Genomic DNA, 20,396 nt, shown 5'->3' on the forward strand with positions numbered 1-20,396 from the left:
TTGGTATAAAGGGTAATAAGCTGAAGACTTAAAAGTCTTAAACTTTGTTAAGCCGAATGTCGGATTTTAACTCCACATAATGGAGAATCAAATTACAAACACGTAGGAAGAAACGGTAGGTCAAACAGACTAACGAATAGAAAGATACGGAAGCTTTCGTGTCATTAAGCGGCAAATGGAAAAAAGCTGAATTCAGGGACTACCGTAACTTACGGTGTCACCGTAAGTTACGGTGGAGTTGAACTCTTTACGGCAGTCTCCCCCTGAGTTACGGTGGGGAAAGTCTTAAACAGAGACCACCGTAACTTACGGTGCCACCGTAAGTTACGGTGGAGGCAAGCTTGAAATGCAATGTTTTGGATCAAGAGATTATCTTTTGGATTTCTTTCCATTATCATATATCTTGTTTGGTACCGTTATTTAACGTAATCAAAACTAACTGTTGAGTCGGTTTTGAACACAGGTGTATGTCGAGAGCCCGGATGAAGATCAAGCGTCAAGCAAGAACCGAACACATGTTTAATAAAGCTTCCGCAACGTTGTTTTGTCGTTATTCTAAACGACGAATTAAATCACATTATGTATATCGCTTAAATTATAAAAGTTTTTAACAAGCCCGTATTTTCAGTATAATTGCGATTGTAATTACATGATTATGAGTTTAAATTATACGAAAAATGTTAAATAATAACTAGGGTGTTACAAGTTGGTATCAGAGCCTTGGTTTAAGAGATTCAAGTATGGCGGGAAAGCTATGCTTGGACTTAAACCTTATGCTCTTAATAAAGAATTGGTGTTCGGTTCGAAGCTTGATCGCAAATCCGGTAAGTGCATGTATGCTAATGGTCTAGCGTATTAAAGTGTTGTAGACAACACATAGGGTTACCATGTAAAACACGTTACCCCAATTAAATGATTGATATAGTTGACAAAAAAAAATACGCGCGTTGACGTGTATAGTAGAAAAAGCCTTGTACTATAATACAGGCGATTATTGAAGTTGATATTACTAACTTTTGTGAATATCTTGATTGAAGGACACTTGCATTTAAAGATGACAAGAATTGAACAAATTAAGGATATGATAGAGGAACGGTCTGAAGTATGACAATAGGAGCATGCTCACTAAGGTCTAAATCGCGTAACGACCGCGAACAAGGCTAATGGCAAGAAACGCCCGTCGGGGCAAGCATTACCAGGTGCGTGTTTTTAAATATAATCGCACAAATAGCAATATGCAACAAACGAGTAGAAATTGAAAGTTGCATATGTAGATTAAAAGCTTGGAAAAACCCGAATAGAAAATGTATTCGGGTTATTGTTTCCAAGAGAAACAAATAGAGGCGTTACTTACATAGGGCGTGATGTGAAAACTATAAAAAGGTCATGTGTGTCATATGTTAATCGCTTACTCTGGCCAAGTAAGTAGTGGCATATGATACCATGAACTTCTTATGGCGGGCACGTTTACATCCGATGTAGTAAGGGCGGAGTGAATGGGACTAATTAGAAAGTACCCAAATGAATCAGATAAGCAAAATGTTTGATAATAAGGTAAACGCACAACCGAGTAACGGAAGCGTATTACATCAGGATAATGAGCCCGAATGAAGGGACAAAGAAGCATGAAAAATGATTTAGACAAGTATTGGGAGGGAGTGTACTTACACTCGAACCCAGAAAACACAAGCATGAAAAATGATTTAGACAAGTATTGGGAGGGAGTGTACTTACACTCGAACCCAGAAAACACAAGCATGAAAAATGATTTAGACAAGTATTGGGAGGGAGTGTACTTACACTCGAACCCAGAAAACACAAGCATGAAAAATGATTTAGACAAGTATTGGGAGGGAGTGTACTTACACTCGAACCCAGAAAATACAAGCATGAAAAGTGATGTAGACATGTACTGGGAGGGGGTGTACTTACACTCGAACCCGGAAAATATAAACATGTAAAACAAGGCAGACATGTATTGGGAGGGGGTGTACTTACACTCGAACCCGGAAAATGCGAATATGTCTCTAAACGGGTCGTTTTTGTAAAACGTCAAACTTGAGGACAAAGTCGGAATATAAAAATGAAGCGAAGTCTTGATGCATACCGGGAGGGTTGCAATAATAACGACTTCGGTGAAACACCCGGTTGATGGGTAAGAATTAAATACATGCGTAAACCAAGAGACGTGAACGCGGGTTGAAAAATCAAAGTAACTTGGATTACGAGTTAGGACTATAAAATCTCGTATATAGAAATTGTGAGTAAATATGTTCAACTATTCGAAGTCGAATGGGTTGAATAAAGAATAAAGTTGATTGTTTATTAAGTGATAGATTTCACATTAATAGGTCAAACATGTTGAATACAATATAACGCCGAATGGCACAAATCAGCGCTAGCCAGATAAAGGTAGCGTTAAATGCAAGAGAATAATGAGCCCGGTAATGGGATATAAACAAATAAGAATAAATTAGGGACTGTCAATATCCTGGTATGGATAATTGACAAAAGTTAAAGAGAAGATCCTAAAACTAAAATTCAGTTTTAGTAAGAAACAACGTTTTAACAAACATGAATACTATAAGACGAATTTGGAAATAACAAATATCAAAGAGTATGGGTCTTAACATCAATAGGTGCAAGACGATATATTCGAAAAACTGGTATTTTTTCGAAAATGAAAAGTTGATATAAGTTAAACATGACGTGACACGATCACGGTCAAGAAATGCAATGTGAAGTGTAATCACATTATCACCAAGCGAGCGGCAAAAAGAAACCGGACTAATAAGTCTAGTTAGTGAAACCGGTTAAGGTCAGCAATTTAAGTTAAGAAATTTGGTTTGCTTGTAAGCAGTAAATTCGGTATAACTAAACCGAATAAATAAATTTGAAAATAAAAGGAATTGTTGCTAAAAGTGAAAGATTTCACTAAAGACCTTTAAACGGGTTAAACTAACGGATTCATAAAGAATTCAATGATATATGAAAGAGATGAATATCGCTAAGTTGATTAAACTAGTGGAAATAACGAGATTACGTTATTCAAGTCGCATTATGTCATGTAAGATACGTAGACAATTATTAGCCAAAAAGATGTTACCATACTTTTCTGGTAATACTAACAATTGGTTAAAAGTATAAGTAATGTTTAAAGGAATTCTCGGCTCAAATGCATTGAGTGCAAACTCAATGAATTATATCATAAAAGGTTTCGAGGACGAAACCTCTTTAAGGGGGGTAGACTTGTAACACCCCGAAAACGGGTTTGGTAATTAAACCCCGTTAATACTAGGAACGGGTAAAATACCGTTAGTGGTAAAACTAACCCGGTGAAAAAAAAATTAGGATTTTAATAAATAATTTTATGTTAATAAAATTAGAAAGAGAATAAACGCTTTGAGAAAACAAAGCGTATATAAAGCCCGACGGGTTAACGGGACTTAGAAATACTACGGGTTATGACTTCCCCAAACCCATTAAGTAACTAGGGATATCAACCTAGTTGGTTAAGTGTTGTTAAAACAATAAAAGAAACAAGAAATAGATAACCCTTTAAATAACTTGGGTAAATTGAGGGACTAAACCTGGGCAAATGAGATAAGCTTTTATCAAAACAAAATAAATAAATAAAACACACACATACGTGTGTGTATGTCTGCGATTTTAACCAGAGCCAGGAAGGCTCTCTTGCTCAAAACCCTAAAGTGCCAAGAATCACCTAATTGAAGGGCAGAACTAGCTCAAATCAGATGCATGAACACGAATTCATGATCACCTAGTCATGGGGATTACAAGGTATGTCGAATTTTACGATTTGGTGACACTTTGAGATTATGATGAATAATCAAAATCGAAATTCTGGAATGAATGTTGAATCCATGAGTGTTGTTGTGATTATATCTTAGTCTAGAAACAAACCCTAGTAGAAAGCTTGATGAATTGTTGTCAAAACTAGGGATTTGATAATTAACCTATTTTGTGCTAAGTGGGTTTTGATTATGTAGTGAAGATGATGGTTTACACATGTTTAAAATCATCATAGTTGCTAGTAGAAACAAGATACTTGAACAATTTGCAAGTTTGAGTGTTTAACATACATGACTTGAGATGGGTTTTTATGATATGATGATGTTAGTGTCAAAATTGTGATTAGAATCATCATATTAGTTAGTAAGACAAAGTACTTGAACCATTTAGGTGTTTGGGTACATAAATCATATTTACCATAAAATGGGTTGTTATATGATATAGAGGAATTGATGTTAAGATCGTGATATAGATGCTTGAAATCATGTTACCTAGTTGTAAAATGTGTAAAAAACAATGTATGCACATTAGGTGTTTGTTAAAATGCCTAAATGAAAACTAAGGTGTTTGAAATTAGAAGTGAAAATGTGCAATGAATAAGTTGATAAGTCGATTGACTTTAAAAAGTCAAATCGACCAAGTGTATGATCGGATGGTAAATTCGATATAAGAAGAGTAGGATGGAATAGTCGTAAATGATTATGACTAACCTAACCATCTTACAATTACAATGATGGTTTGACTCTTGACAAGCTAGATGGAGGCTTGGGCAAGGAGCGGGTCAAACGGATCGGGTACGCGAAAAAGGAGCATAACCGGATGCAAGGTAAGCGACGCTTACATCCTTTTTGTAGAATATGCATTATTTTGTAAATCACAAATGCGATTAGTGTAATATCCGAAATAAGGGTTCCGACGCTATTAACACGAGTCGGAACAAACATAAATGATAAAAACCAAGGGTCACGGTGAAAAGAGGCGAAACGGTAATTTAGTCGCGTAATGACTAATAATTAATGAGTTTTCGTTAAGATCACTTTAAAGTGCAACTAATAGCGAGAAAATGAGTAAAGATGGAAATTTAGTCAAATATCGACTAAAGTAAATTGTGGTTTAAAAAGGGGTCTAGTGGCAAAAATCCGAAATGGGTCGGATGAGCAAATTGGTAAAATTAATAACCATGTTTTGCTACTTATGAAGATTCTTGGTCGTATAGGCCAAACGGGTCAATTGGCGTGATAACACCATTTGACAAAATCGACTAATATGGTTGTCAAGTCTTGTGATAACAGGAGCAATTAACGATTCGGATACTCCCGTCACCATAGAAAATGTGATAATAAAAGCGAGGTATAAATCGGGTCTATTTGTTGATCCGAGCCAGGTACGCATATTTATGATGTATGTAAAGTGCTAATTGGTCGAATAATTGGTGATAGTCCTTCATTGTAGAAGAAGGACCAAAATCGACCAAAACGCCCTTGTAGGCTAAATTGAACAAACAACCCTTAGAGGTTGTTTGGAAACGAGTCTTATGATTAAACAAAAGTTTAGAACGAGTATGGGTAGTGAAAGACGTAATTCTTGGGCCGAAAGACTCCATACGAGTCTTTGCCGTAAAATGATATTTCAAGGAGTATAATTCGGAACACATAGATATCTACTTTAAATCCAACACACATTTAGTTGTGATGGAAGAGTACTAGATAAGAAATATAGGTTACAATGCTAGATTAGAATGAAAGCGAATTTGAGCTTAAAAGTGCTTAAAATATCCTTAACGGGTCAAAATAAGCATACTAGTGAAAACAGGTTTAATTTGTGTAATAAACCTATGATTCGAACCTAATATGGTATATAACATTTATTTGAAGAAGTGCATGAAATATAGGAATCAAATAAATATGTTTGTTTGATAAAATGCATAAACGGGTCAAAACTTGGTATAAAGGGTAATAAGCTGAAGACTTAAAAGTCTTAAACTTTGTTAAGCCGAATGTCGGATTTTAACTCCACATAATGGAGAATCAAATTACAAACACGTAGGAAGAAACGGTAGGTCAAACAGACTAACGAATAGAAAGATACGGAAGTTTTCGTGTCATTAAGCGGCAAATGGAAAAAAGCTGAATTCAGGGACTACCGTAACTTACGGTGTCACCGTAAGTTACGGTGGAGTTGAACTTTTTATGGCAGTCTCCCCCTGAGTTACGGTGGGGAAAGTCGCCACCGTAAGTTACGGTGGAGGCAAGCTTGAAATGCAATGTTTTGGATCAAGAGATTATCTTTTGGATTTCTTTCCATTATCATATATCTTGTTTGGTACCGTTATTTAACGTAATCAAAACTAACTGTTGAGTCGGTTTTGAACACAGGTGTATGTCGAGAGCCCGGATGAAGATCAAGCGTCAAGCAAGAACCGAACACATGTTTAATAAAGCTTTCGCAACGTTGTTTTGTCGTTATTCTAAACGACGAATTAAATCACATTATGTATATCGCTTAAATTATAAAAGTTTTTAACAAGCCCGTATTTTCAGTATAATTGCGATTGTAATTACATGATTATGAGTTTAAATTATACGAAAAATGTTAAATAATAACTAGGGTGTTACAGGAGGATGAGGAAATCGCCTCAAAATGCCGAACCCCCCTAAATCCACACTGAAATAAACCGACAAACTAGTAAAAATCTACAAAAACTAGTAAAAATGAATAAATATGTATTTTTTTAAAGTTTTAGTAAAAATAAGGGTATAAAGTCATTATATAACTTGTATTTAATGAAATAAATCAAAATTTGCAATTTAATTAGTTAAGGAAGGGGATATATGCAATTTTAATAGTTAGGAAAGGGGATATATGCAATTTTAATTTCAAGTTGGGTAAATACGCAATTAAGCAGTTTTTTAAGGGGAAATATGCAATTGTCCCTAGTATTTTATTCATGCTAACTTAATATATGGTTAAAAAGGGTACCTATATGCATGTAGGATATGTTTTATATAACTAAGTGGCTGGTTGGTAACATATGCATCAATAAGTGCTAAACCAGTAAAAGTACGGTGATGTAGTGTAGGAAGTGGTTGTGGGCCGAGGAGGTGGTGCGTGAGTTGTCGGGTGAGGGTTACGAGCACGGGTGAAGGGACAAACAGGTAAAACTTTCATTCTACATCATTTTGATACTTAATGGTAAGATGTCTGCCTGATTAAGAGGTGTCCTTTTGGTAAAACAAACACACTTAATGCTACACAGATTCAGAAACAACCCCTAAATGTAGAGTGAAGAAGACTAATGTTTATTTCAACTAATTAATTGGAGATATGGAATAACTACATCTTTAAGAGTATGTGTAATGGATCGTTTTATAACGGGGAAGAGGGCCATGGCGCCCCTGAACACCATTACAGGGGGCGTTATGGTGGTGGAAAATCTTGGAGCCGCGATAAACATAGCGGCGTGAACATTTGCACCATCTTTCACCCCACTCACACACATATATATACATATATATGTATGTATAATTGAAGGGGTTATATAGCCCCCTTACCACTACACCCTCTTGTGGTATAAAGCTCCATAAAGCCCACCTCTTACACATTTCGCCACTTATCGCATAACGCCCCCAAAAAGGCTTTATGACTATACATGGCCTAAATTGGATAGACACCATTAATTGCTTGGTTTATTACAACTTTATTTTTTTTAAATGTATCAATAATTTAATACCATTAACATATGGAAGAGAAAAAAATTTTCTCGATTTCATGGAATAACGATTTAAAAAATAATGATGTATATAAAAATATTTGAGTATAGAATAAATGATGAAATTGTTCGTGGATGATAAAAAGGTAACACAAGGGGAAAAGTCCCCCCTTTACTCCTCCAACTCATTATTAACTTGTAATTAATTATGAAATTGTTAAAAGAAATTAATTAACTTGTAACACAAGGGGCAAAGTCCTATACAAAGTCCTATAGACTACACGATTTAAAAGAAATTTGCCGTTAAAAAAAAATTATGGAATTGTTATCGCGTTAATCTTAAACATTAAAATGGTATAATCAATGTCCTGATTTTTCCACACTTTTTGATCAATGGCCTATGCATTCTCTTAACAAATGTTATATGTATGTGTGGATACCTTAAGATTGCTTGGTGTGGATGGCGTGGAAAGTGGGGGCAAGCCCCTCCACGCCGAGAACACCACCCCGTCCAACATCTATGTGGGCGTTACCCCATGCCAAAGGCAAGATCCTCACAGGTGTGGGGTTACATTTTCAATGTCACGGCTCCCCGACCCACCCTGGACGGAGTCGGGGCCCGCGAGGCAGTTTCCGTGGTATTTAATTTATGCGGCAGCGGAAGTCTTTTTATAACAGGATCTTTTATCCGTAAAATGCTCGTTTAATATATTACACAAAGTTTAAGGGATAAATCCCATAATTTACAATAAGTTGATTTCACACAGAAATCTTTATTTTTCAAAACACGTTTTATTGGTTTATTTACACTGAGCCACTTCTCTGAGCTTGATAGTGCTTTACTGCACTTTTCCTGGATCACACAGATCACCTGAAACATGTTTGAAAAAGGTTTTGTCAGCGGGGAAATACTGAGTGAATCATTCTGTTTTCTAAAACGACCCGTTAGTTATAATTTACAGTATTAAGAGCGATTACAATGTTTCTATCAACCAATTATCAAGAATGGGTATTTGTCACTCGATTCATTTCTGTGACTGTGGTCATACCACTATTGGGTCCCGTTTCCCAAATAGTGACGGTGTACTCACACAGAGTAATAATAACTCACATAGAGTAATATTCACTCACATAGAGTGATAATAACAGTAATGTGCACAATTACCCCACATACCAGCTGTAATTTGGTGACTACAAAGACTTAATCCCTGTAATTATAACCTTTGAAAATAACTTGGAGTTTTGTAATACTTACTCACAAACTGTGAGAAAACAATTTAAAAAGAAGAATGACTCACATTGCAGATTAACGAGCAATAGATATAAGCCTACTGATTAGCCTTGATTACACCTAGTTTTAACACAATGCACACACAAACAGGTTAGTAACTAATACAGCAGTTACGTCAATTCACGAGATTAAACCTTCACAACGATTAATCAGTGCAATACTCGATAATTCAATCGGATTCACAACGAATAACAGAGCATAGTCCGAATTTGAACAGCACTCTAATATTCAAGTCGAAATCACGACGAATAATCAAAGTACAAGCTCAATTGAGCAGCACCTGGACTATCGTTGGATAGTTATAATCGATCGGACGTTGAATCGTAATAGCGATCGAGTTATTACCCTGATTGCGGCAGCGTTTCGATAATTGTGTGTGTGTGTTGGACTGTTTTGCTTATAACTCGACGTATATTATGAATTTTAACGTCGTTCAAGTGCCAAATTTCAAGTCCCAACCCCTGCTATTTATACTGAAAATTTGACACCGTCGCGTAGCGCGAGGGGTACCCCCTATAGGCGTCGCGCTACGCGAGTGGTCACCCTACTTTCATAGAGTAGCCCTTCGGGCATGTAGGCTTGCTGTGTCGACAGTTTTTCAATTTTCGAATTTTACAATTAGTTATGAGGATAATCGTTGGCTAGGGTTTATCCCCCCCCCCCTGAGTTTTAGGGGCCCTGATCCTGATTCCGATTGTTCTGGAAATTTTAGGGTTAGTGCAGAATTACTTGGGTTTCTTAATTAGGGTTTCCTTAATAGCTAATTACCATCCTAATTATAGATTTTAGTGGCAGTTGTTACATTCAACATCACCAACTTGATTTTTAGCCCCTTTGCCTTTCACCACCCCTTCCACTTTGTGCTTTAAAGGACAAAACCATGAACGTCTTCGTGACGCCTACGTGACAGGGCTTTGCCCCCCTACCCACCAGACCGTGTAGTCAAATAAGCTAAACTCAAAACAACAATCCAATGATACGCACCATAATTTTATACTATAAAATATAGGGTCCTAATATTAACACATGGCAAAAACTTATTTACACATGGTGTATACGGGCCGTATATAGTTATACGGCCCGTATATAATAAAATAAAACTAACAAAGTCTGTGCCTTCAGACTTTGTCAGTTGTTTTCATTCCATACGGGCCGTATAACTGTATACGGCCCGTATACACCATGTGTAAATAATTTGCCTGGTCGTATACAATGGATACGAATAATGTATACGGGCCGTATAACTGTATACGGCCCGTATGAAAAGAAAATTAGATTTTACCCAAAGTATTTAATGGATTTAAGGTGTCAATCACACGAGACATTTTACAGTCGTTAGATTGGAGCTTCCAATGCTTACACAGGGTGATAAACAACGCTGATATGAACCCAAACCAACTGCTTTGTCTTGAGTCGTCGGGAAAACTTTTCCTCATGGGAGGGTGAGTAGTATTAGTCTGAGTTCAGTGTGGTTCGTGAATGTTTCAAATCATCATAGAAGACGTGTCGGGTTCTGCTAGAAGAGTATAAGGATTTTGTTGGTTTGTTTCCAAGTAGGGTTTAGAATGTTTGAAGTATTCTTGGTTCAATACCAACTCTTCAGAAAGACAAGAATACAATGTTCATGTATCACAAGGAATGACCGATCTAAGGCAGGGAACCTGATTTAGATACACAAATTCATCACCGGTTTCTACAGCACAAGCACATACACTGTTTGTTGGAAGAACCCTACACGTCTTCTGCTAGTTACTCTTTTCTTCGATTTCAACAAATCTTTCAAGGTCTTAAGTGATGGACAATTGGTTAAAAGATGTAGAAGAGTTTGTGTAGAGATCTTTACGTACAAATTTGCATCATCCTTGCGGTTACAAATGAAGTATTAAAAGATGTTAGTTTCTTGACAATATGGTTTCTCGACAAATGAAGTATTATCTGTCATTGCTGCCTCTTCGGTTGGTAAAAGACATAGGATGGTTTCTAATATAGGCTCTTTTAGAGAAGCGTTGGGATTCAAGGGTTTATGAGTAAAAGATGTTAGTTTCTTGACAATATGGTTTCTCGAAAAATGAAGTATTATTTGTCCTTGCTACCTCTTCGGTTGGTAAAAGACATAGGATGGTTTCTAATCCAGTTGTGGTTGATTTATAGCAGGAGGTTATGAAACGAATATATGTTTATGCGAATTCACAACATCCTTGCTTTATTCTCTTTAATCTATTAGAACGATCCTTGTTTTGTCACGTACATGCGTTTAATTCCCAACATCATCTGTTGATCATTGTTCTTGAAGATGAAGATGAAGAAACGAGGGTTATTCTCATTAATCTATTAGAACGATCCTTGACTTGAATTTGTGGATTTCGGTTGGATCAGAAAAACTTAACAAGAGAATCAACTAAAAAAATACAACTGATTACTCGGTCGAATAACCGGTCCGTTAAAGTTGAGCTTCCTGATGCAACTTTCACAGTGGTACCAATGTCCTACTACTACAATCCTTCCAACGCCTGATTCCGATACAACCCTCGATGTTGATGAGTGAAAGAGTTAACATTCTGATTCTGATTCAGGAAGCAGATGTTTATGAGTGAAAGAGTTAACATTCTGATTCAGATTCAGGAAGCAGATGTTTATTAGTGTTTTGAGAAACTAACAAGGTAAACCTGAATTTTCAAAATTTTAGATAACTCGCCATTCTCTTGCATCTGTATACGTTGATTGTGGATTTAAGTTGCAAGAATTGTGTCTGTCGCATGGACTCAGACTCATACTACTAGCAGAAGAACCCGACACGTCTTCTGTGATAATTCGAAACATTCACGAACCACAATGGACTCAAACTCATACTACTAGCAGAAGAACCCGATACGTCTTCTGTGATGATTCGAAACATTCTAAATCACTAGCAGAAGAACCCGACACATCTTCTGTGATGATTCGAAACATTCCGAATCACTGCCGTTTTTTCTCTTCCGGTTACCAGGCCTATCATCTCCATCTACGTTTGGTTTCAGCTACTGGAGTGAAATATTTGTTGGAATTTGTGGATCAACTGAAATAACTGAATACAACCGGTCAAATCACACACTATATAAAGTGTAAAGTTATCGTGTGTTATAGCTTGTAATAGATTAACTAGACCCCTCAAGTTGTCATTCATAACAACTAATACAACCGGTCAAATCACACACTATATAAAGATTACAGAGGTTTTTACCATTTTTTACCATATGTATACGGGCCGTATACGGTTTATACGGCCGTGTACTCTCGGTAATTTTTTTTCTACCGATCGTATACAACGTATACGAACGATGTATACGGGTCGTATATTGTTATACGGCCCGTATACTATGGGTAAAAAATGGTAAAAATTGGTTTATTCTCTTTAATCTATTAGAACGATCCTTGTTTTGAGAACCTGATTCTGATTTAAACAATGGAATTTGTGGATCAACAGAAATAACTGAAAATAACTCGCCATTCTCTTGCACCTGTGTCCGTCACATGATAGAAGACGTGTCGGGTTCTGCTAGAAGAGTATTCTGAAAGACAAGAATACAACGTTCATGTATCACAAGGAATGACCGATCTAAGGCAGAGAACCTGATTTTGATTACCAACTCACCATATCAATTTCTAGGTAGTTAACAACGCTAATTAGAAAAAAAACGTGATTCATATACACAACGGTCTCTTTGCTTCGTCCACTAGAACTATTTGTGTATGCATTCTTTTGGTAGTTAACAACGCTAATTAGAAAAAAATCTGTAAAATTAATCATATCGATTGCTATAACAGGATGGATGTGACACACACAGATAGATAAGCTGTCACAGTTGTCAAGACTGTTTGTCGGGTTTCCAATGCTCACACAGGGTGATAAACAACGCTGATACGAACACATGTGTTTCGAAATAGGCTTTGTTCTTGGTTTAATGGACATCCATCAAGCTCCAATCATTAAAGGTAGAACCCGACACGTCTTCTGTGATGATTCGAAACATTCCGAATCACTGCCGTTTTTTCTCTTCCGGTTACCAGAAGAACCCGACACGTCTTCTGTGATGAGTGAAAGAGCTATCATCTCCGTCTACGTTTGGTTTCAGCTACTGGAGTGAAATATTTGTTGGAATTTGTGGATCAACTGAAATAACTGAATACAACCGGTCAAATCACACACTATATAAAGTGTAAAGTTATCGTGTGTTGTAGCTTGTAATAGATTACCTAGACCCCTCAAGTTGTCATTCATAACAACTAAGCGTCTGGAGAAGAGTATGTTGATATAGGAGAGTTGATGCAATTTTACAAGCATTTTACAAGTTCATCACCGGTTTCTACAACACAAGTTCATCACCGGTTTCTACAGCACAAGTTCATCACTGGTTTCTACAGCACAAGTTCATCACTGGTTTCTACAGCACAAGTTCATCACCGGTTTCTACAGCACAAGCACATACACAATTTGTTGGAAGAACCCGACATGTCTTCTGCTAGTTACTCTTTTCTTCGATTTCAACAAATCTTTCAAGGTCTTAAGTGATGGACGATTTCAACAATACGTTCACGAACAACAATGGACTCAGACTCATACTACTAGCAGAAGAACCCGACACGTCCGGTGATTGTTGATACATGGAAAAACAAGGACCATTCACCTCTTTCAACCTTCCAAAACACCAAAATCCGTACCGGTGATTGTTTATCCATACTATTCTTCATAGCCATATTCCCACTCACAAGTTGTTGATACTGAGCTTCCTGATACATATCATTCGTAAGAAACTTTTCGTGCACTGAACCTTCAGTTGTTTACTCTTCAATCTTCTTAAGTATTTTTCTAACTTTATGCTTGCATGTCACACCCCAACCGATGGCGGAAACATCGGGATGAGACGAAGTGTGTATAGATTGCTAGAGACTTCATAACACTATGTGACAATATTTAATTAAATTCAAATTTCATTGCAAGTGCTAAATTGTCATACAATATTCCAAACAAAATACAACATTGTTTCAACAAATAACATAACATTAAAAGATAAATAGATTAAAGGTGTGTATCTAGTCCACCCTAAACTTGTTTCATCAATCATCCATACTTCATTAATCAACCTGCAACATGTATTAAAATAGAGTTTCAATGCAAAGGCAATGAGCGAGTATACAAGTTTGTTTACATAGCATAATAGAATAAAATGCTCAAATCCAACATGATTCATAATATGTGAATTACTAGTATGCAATTTTAGCGTACACTATGATCAAACCCAAGAATCCAACGCATAAAATAGCCTAATCCCAATTGATAGCGGGATGGTAAATGTTTAACTTAACAATACCCCAAGTTTAACGGGCGGTGCGTAAATCCTATAGCGCTATAATTGTTAAGGTGGGCTAGCAAAGTTAATGAGCATATACGTTCCAAATCGTTCAAATAGAGCATACAAGAATCATAAGTAAAGCACATTAGTTTCATGTTTGTACAAGGATTGAGTATGTTTAGTTTAGTTTAGTTTAAAGATGTTTGCATAATTATACATGTTGCATCCCAAAGTGTAAAGGGGAAAAAGGGATCGAGTATACTCACGGTGGTTGCAAGCTTTCCCACTTGAAATCCCGCGAGCGAGTTTGGTGGATGGATTAAGTTGGAGCACCTAGTCCTTCTACACAAGGAAACGTAGGTGTGTGAGTTTGGTGTACAACGGAAGATTATAAATTTGGAGTTTAACATAACATAAAGTATGATATCAAAATAATCATCTTTAACTTACACTCTTATATGACACTACGTAACCACTAGGGTTATATTGTATTTCATGGGTAGTAAGCCCATTAGAATCATACTTGGAGTGTTAAGTCTTAGATGGCATTCTACTACCTTAACATATAAACACAAGTTTAATATTAAAGGTTCGAATGAGTGTATATATATATATATATTTAAGTTAAGTATTACATATTATTAAGTTCAATAATTCAAGTAGGAGGTAGAAGATTAAGATCTTCGTTTAGGCACCTCGAGTTATTCATGAATGTCATGTATGGGGTAGGAAGAACATGCTTCCATTTAGGGACCCCTTGAATGTTCACCACTTCACTTGATGTAAAGACAACCAAGGAGGGTCACGAACTAGGGTTAATACAAGTATGTAAATAATCTAAACTAAAGGAAATCATCAAATCATGTGAGGATTTTATGTTGGAACAACCCAAGTTGTTCCACAATCACTCGTTCATCAAAGTCTAAGCATGACATGACTTGTGGGTTAAATACCCTAACAAAACAGAAAGTTTATGAGGTTTAATCCTCTGATTTAAGTGTCTCAACCATGTTTTTAAGCTTAACCAACCATAAGAGGGGTTGTAAGCATTAGGACATTGGTGTGAGATGTGTTAGACACAAGTTGGATGAAGTTTAAACAAGTATGTAACAAAACAGAAAGTTTTTGGTCAATTTCAGAGCAATTCCAGGTCTGATTTCTCCAAGGAGAAGTCAAGGAATCAAACTCCATGATTAACCAAGCAAGTAGGAAGAAGAATCAAGTAATTTCGTTAAGAAATGAGCAAGTTATACCAAGTTTAGTGCAAGAGTATGAATCTGTCCGAAAATGCAGATTCTTGCTTGAATTTGAGAGTGTTTAGGAGAGGTTTGAGTGTGTTGAAAGTGTCCAAGTGCTTGGAGGACCTTGGGTACTTATAGGAGAGTGATTAGGGTTGATTTGGGGGGTTAACTAGTGCTAAAACTCGGTTTAAACCAAAGAATCCCGCCCAAAACGAAGCTGGTCGCGACTGTCCATCTTTTCTGCAGACATGAGGTCCAGGCGGCCCGCCTGAGGTATCACGCTAAGTCCATGCGGGCCGCGAGCCCTTTGTGGTTCCGGATATAAGTTTCTTTTTTTACAATTTGGCCCCTGGAGTTGTGTATTTGATGCTTTTAAGGTATTTTAAGGGCCATATTTGCCACAAAGGCATAGTTTAAGATATGATCAAGTATGAGGAGTATAAACCAAGTATAATCAAGCGTATAAGTATCAAATCAAGTGTCGTTCTCGTTCAAAATACGTTCAATGCATAAGTTTAGTTTAATTACAAGTTTCGCACATAGTTTCCAAGAATAACGATTAAACATCGATTGATTCACGAAGTCGGACATACGAGCATACATAGAATGTGTATAACATAAATGTAACAAAATACAAGCTTCATTAATGATCCAAGTCTCGGTTTGACAATGATTACAAAGAAGGGAACGATTACAAGAATACAAAGTTTCCAAAAATAGGAATACGAACAAAACTTTCTTTAAATGGAAAGTACAAAAAAGCCGGGCGTTACATTGCATCCACCACAGTGAATATTAACTTTGAGTGAAAGTGTTTGGAAACCGGACGGTAAAAACGAAGTAACTGTTGGAATTTGTGGATTTCGGTTGGTTCAGAAACTTAACAAGAGAAGCAACTAAAAAAATACAATTGATTTCTCTTCATGTTACGGAGAATGTTCTAGAAATTGAAGGAAAAGGAAAAGATTTGTTGAAATCAAATTCAACAGAGATAACTTAATACAATCGGTCAAATCACACACTATATAAAGATTATAGAGGTATTTACCATATGTATACGGGCCGTATACGGTTTATACGGCCGTATACTCTCGGTAAAAAAAAGAATTTTACCGATCGTATACAATGTATCCGAACGATGTATACGGGTCGTATATTGTTATACGGCCCGTATACTATGGGTAAAAATGGTAAAAATTGGTTTATTCTCTTTAATCTTTTAGAACGATCCTTGTTTTGAGAACCTGATTCTGATTTAAACAATGTAATTTGTGGATCAATAGAAATAACTGAAAATAACTCGCCATTCTCTTGCACCTGTGTCCGTCACATGATAGAAGACGTGTCGGGTTCTGCTAGAAGAGTATAAGTATTCTTGGTTCAATACAAACTCTTCTGAAAGACAAGAATACAACGTTCATGTATCACAAGGAATAACCGATCTAAGGCAGAGAACCTGATTTAGATACACAAATTCATCACCGGTTTCTACAGCACAAGCACATACGCAATGAAGTATTAAAAGATGTTAGTTTCTTGACAGTATGGTTTCTCCACAAATGAAGTATTATCTGACATCATCTGTTCATCATTGTGTGAGATTAGCCAAACGAGGATGAAAGTGATGCGTGCTAGTGTGTATATGTTTTAGATGTATATTTTAAGCCCTTTTTACACTTTTAGCCAAGTTTTAAATTTATAAAACACGATATTTACTAACACTAAACACACATATGGGCAAGTGCACCCATCGTGGATGTAGTATAGTGTTGGTAAGATACCGAGGTCGTCCAAGGACACAAGAGTTTTTAGTACCCGTTTATCCTCAACGTCTAATCAAATCAAAAAGTTAGAAAAGGTTTTTAAACTAAGAAAATAAAGACTAACTAAATGCTGAAAAATAAAATAAAATAAAAAAACAGATAGACAAGATGAATCACTTGGATCCGACTCGTGTATTAGTATAACCTTTGATTATTTTTCGCACTTTTGCACTTGTTTAAGAGATTATCTTAGTTATTGTAGTAGGCCCCTCTTTTGAAGGCGACGTTACCCTCAACCCAGTAGTTTGAGTCAGCAAGGATACAATCCTAAAGGGTTGGATTATTGGAAGATAATGAATTAAGTTATTAATGCAAATTGTGGTAGGCCCCGCTTTTGGCGGTGACGTTACCCTCGACTAAGTAGTCTGAGTCAGCAGGGATACAGTCCTAAATAGCCGGGTGTAACAACTCTCATTAAAATTAATAATTAAAATGATAATTAGTCAATAAGGAAACCCTAATTAAGACATCCGAATGATTTGGCACTAACCCTAAAATTTTCAAAACAATTGGAATCAGGATCAGGGCCCCTAAAACTGAGAGGGGGTAAACCCTAGTTATAATTATCTACAGAAACCGTTGTAAAAATTTCGAATTAACAACGAAACCAACTCAGCAAGCCTAACGGGGACACCAGGCTACCCTAGGGTAGATTGCTACCCCAGGCGTGTCGCGACAGGACCAGGGACACCTCCCGCGACTCGCAGGAGATACCAAATCTGGGTATAAATAGGGGGGTCTGGGATTAAATCAGATTGCTCACTTCGACGAAAAAACTCACAATATACGTTGAGTTATGCTTAAATTACTACCAAACACACACTAATATCGAATCGCTGCCGCGGAACAGGGTAATTACTCGATCGCTATTACGATTCAGTTTCCGGAATCAATCTATCCAAAGAATGTCTAAGTGCCGCCCACATTGGGCTATGCTTTGTCGTTTGTCGGTTATCCGATAAATGAGTTGAAGCATTGTACTTTGTCGTTTGTCGATAATTCGATAAATGAGTTGAAGTACTATACTTTGTCGTTTGTCATTTTGATAAATGAGTTGAAGTATTGCACTTGGTCATTCATTGTGAGAAATTGATCTCGGGAGTTATCGTAACTGCTGTATTGATCACTAATCCTGTTTTGTGTGCTTTATTGTGAAATTAGGTTAACCAGGATAAAATCATATTCTGTCAATACTAAATCTGCAATGTGAGTCATTCTCTTTTTATTAACTATTTTACAATACTCCAAATCAATTTTCAAAGTTATAATTACAGTGATTAAGTTTATGTAATCACCAAATTACAGCCGGTATGTGGGGTATTGTGCACAGTATTACTATTGTTTTAATCACATTAGGTGGGCGAGCATAAAAGTAAGTGATATACGTCACTCATTGGGACAACCAATGGTGATATGACCACAGTCACAGAGCTGGTCTGTGACAAGTACCTATTCTTGAAAGTTGGTTGATAATAAACATATGTAAAAACTCTTAATACTGTAAATTATAACAAATGTGTCGTTTTCAGTAAAATGAATGATTCACTCAGTATTTCCCCGCTGACAAAATCTTTTTCAAACATGTTTCAGGTGATCTGTTGTAAATCAGGAAAAGTGCTGAGGAGCATTTCAAGCTTAAAATAGTGGCTCAGTATAAAATAAAGAAAGATGTCTTGAAATAAGGATTTATCACTAAACTTATGTATTGTAAATTATCGGGGTTTCATCCCGAATTGTGAAATACAAATAATCGGGAAAAATATTTAGCTTTACAACGATCCTGATATTCAAAAAAAATTCCGCTGCTAAACTCAATTAAACAAATATCACGGGGTTTCTGTCCCGCGGCTCCGGAAACAGGTAAAACCGGGTCGGGGGCCGTGACAGAAACAAGGTGGTATCAGAGCCACTGAGTTAAGCTAATTAAGTATTTAAACGATACTTAATTTTCCTGATTACTATTATGTGATTATGTGTTTATGTGCTTTTAATTGATTATCTGTTAGTTACAGTATGGGTAAACAAAAGTTGCAAGATATCTATCTTAAACTAGATAGATCAATTTACGAAGAAGGAAGTTCTTCCAAAACTAAATTTTCAAAGCTCCCTATAATTCCTGAAGAGGGAATATTCGTGCAAAAAGCGAATTATGAATATCCATTATCTCCTAGAAAAAGGAGTATGATTATTAAGAAAAGTAAGGAGCAAATCCGAGAAAAGAAGATTAAAAAGGAAACCCAGGAATTACTTAAGAAATCACCTTGGGAAGATAAACTCGATGAAAAATGGGCAAATTTGTATATGCTAGCCACTGTGGCTGAACATGCAAATCTCTAGAAACCCTAAAATTTGCAAGCAGTACTTCTCAATAAGTAAATAAATAAAAGTAAAATAAATCTGAGTGTGTTTCCTGTATTTTGTACAAATAGTGTGCAATAAAACTTCCATGTTATTTGTTAAACTTTGTTCCAAAGTTTTAACTTGATATTTTGTGCATTTTGCATATATGCTACACAGCATGAACGAGATATCTGAAGCTTTTCAGAACCTCAATCTGTACCCAGTGAACATAGAAGTTTCTCATGAATTCACGGGATATCTTGCTGATGTGGACCAACCTGTAAAACTCCCTACTCCACCAGTGACCAAACCAAAAAGGAGGCCAAAGAAAAATTATGTATGGGGAAGCCGTATACGTAAGAAAAAGTCAGTTACAAAAACCCCTAAAACTAGTAAACCTTTAGACAAAGGAAAAGCGATTATAATCCAGGAAAACCCTAATCCACAAGAACAGGAAACTGAAGCCAATGACGAATCTAGGCAAATGGAGGAACAGTTTGATCAGTATTCTCAGGAAATAGAAATAGAAATAGGGCAAGGTTCTAACCCAACCCAGGTAGAAGTTGGAGAGAGTTCTAATCAAATCAGAAGAGTTACTTTTCAGGATCAGATAGATATTTTACTAGAAAAATGTGAGACTATGCAACCTGCCAGTCCGGGTATTTTTACCTATCCTATCGAAAACCCAATTCCTATGAATTTTGCACCAACCATCACTAAACCAATAGTCCATAACCAACCTGTAGAAATGGAAGAATGGTGGACCAACGATTGGCAATTTCAAAATATTGTCAATAACGCTTACTCCTTTCTTCCACAGTTCGACCCAGAACCCCTACCTAATCCACC

The 20,396-nt window shown here is 36.5% G+C and overlaps 1 long non-coding RNA gene across 1 annotated transcript; it reads left to right on the top strand.

Moving 5' to 3' along the window:
* The first annotated feature begins 3,734 nt into the window (after positions 1–3,734).
* Positions 3,735–5,221, top strand: LOC118490709. Its single transcript, XR_004889940.1, has 3 exons — positions 3,735–3,801; positions 4,571–4,639; positions 5,106–5,221. It is a non-coding gene; the product is annotated as an uncharacterized LOC118490709 (long non-coding RNA).
* The last annotated feature ends 15,175 nt before the right edge of the window (positions 5,222–20,396 follow it).

The sequence above is a fragment of the Helianthus annuus genome, chromosome 3 (assembly GCF_002127325.2).
Source record: "Helianthus annuus cultivar XRQ/B chromosome 3, HanXRQr2.0-SUNRISE, whole genome shotgun sequence".
Classification (NCBI taxonomy): Eukaryota; Viridiplantae; Streptophyta; class Magnoliopsida; order Asterales; family Asteraceae; genus Helianthus; species Helianthus annuus.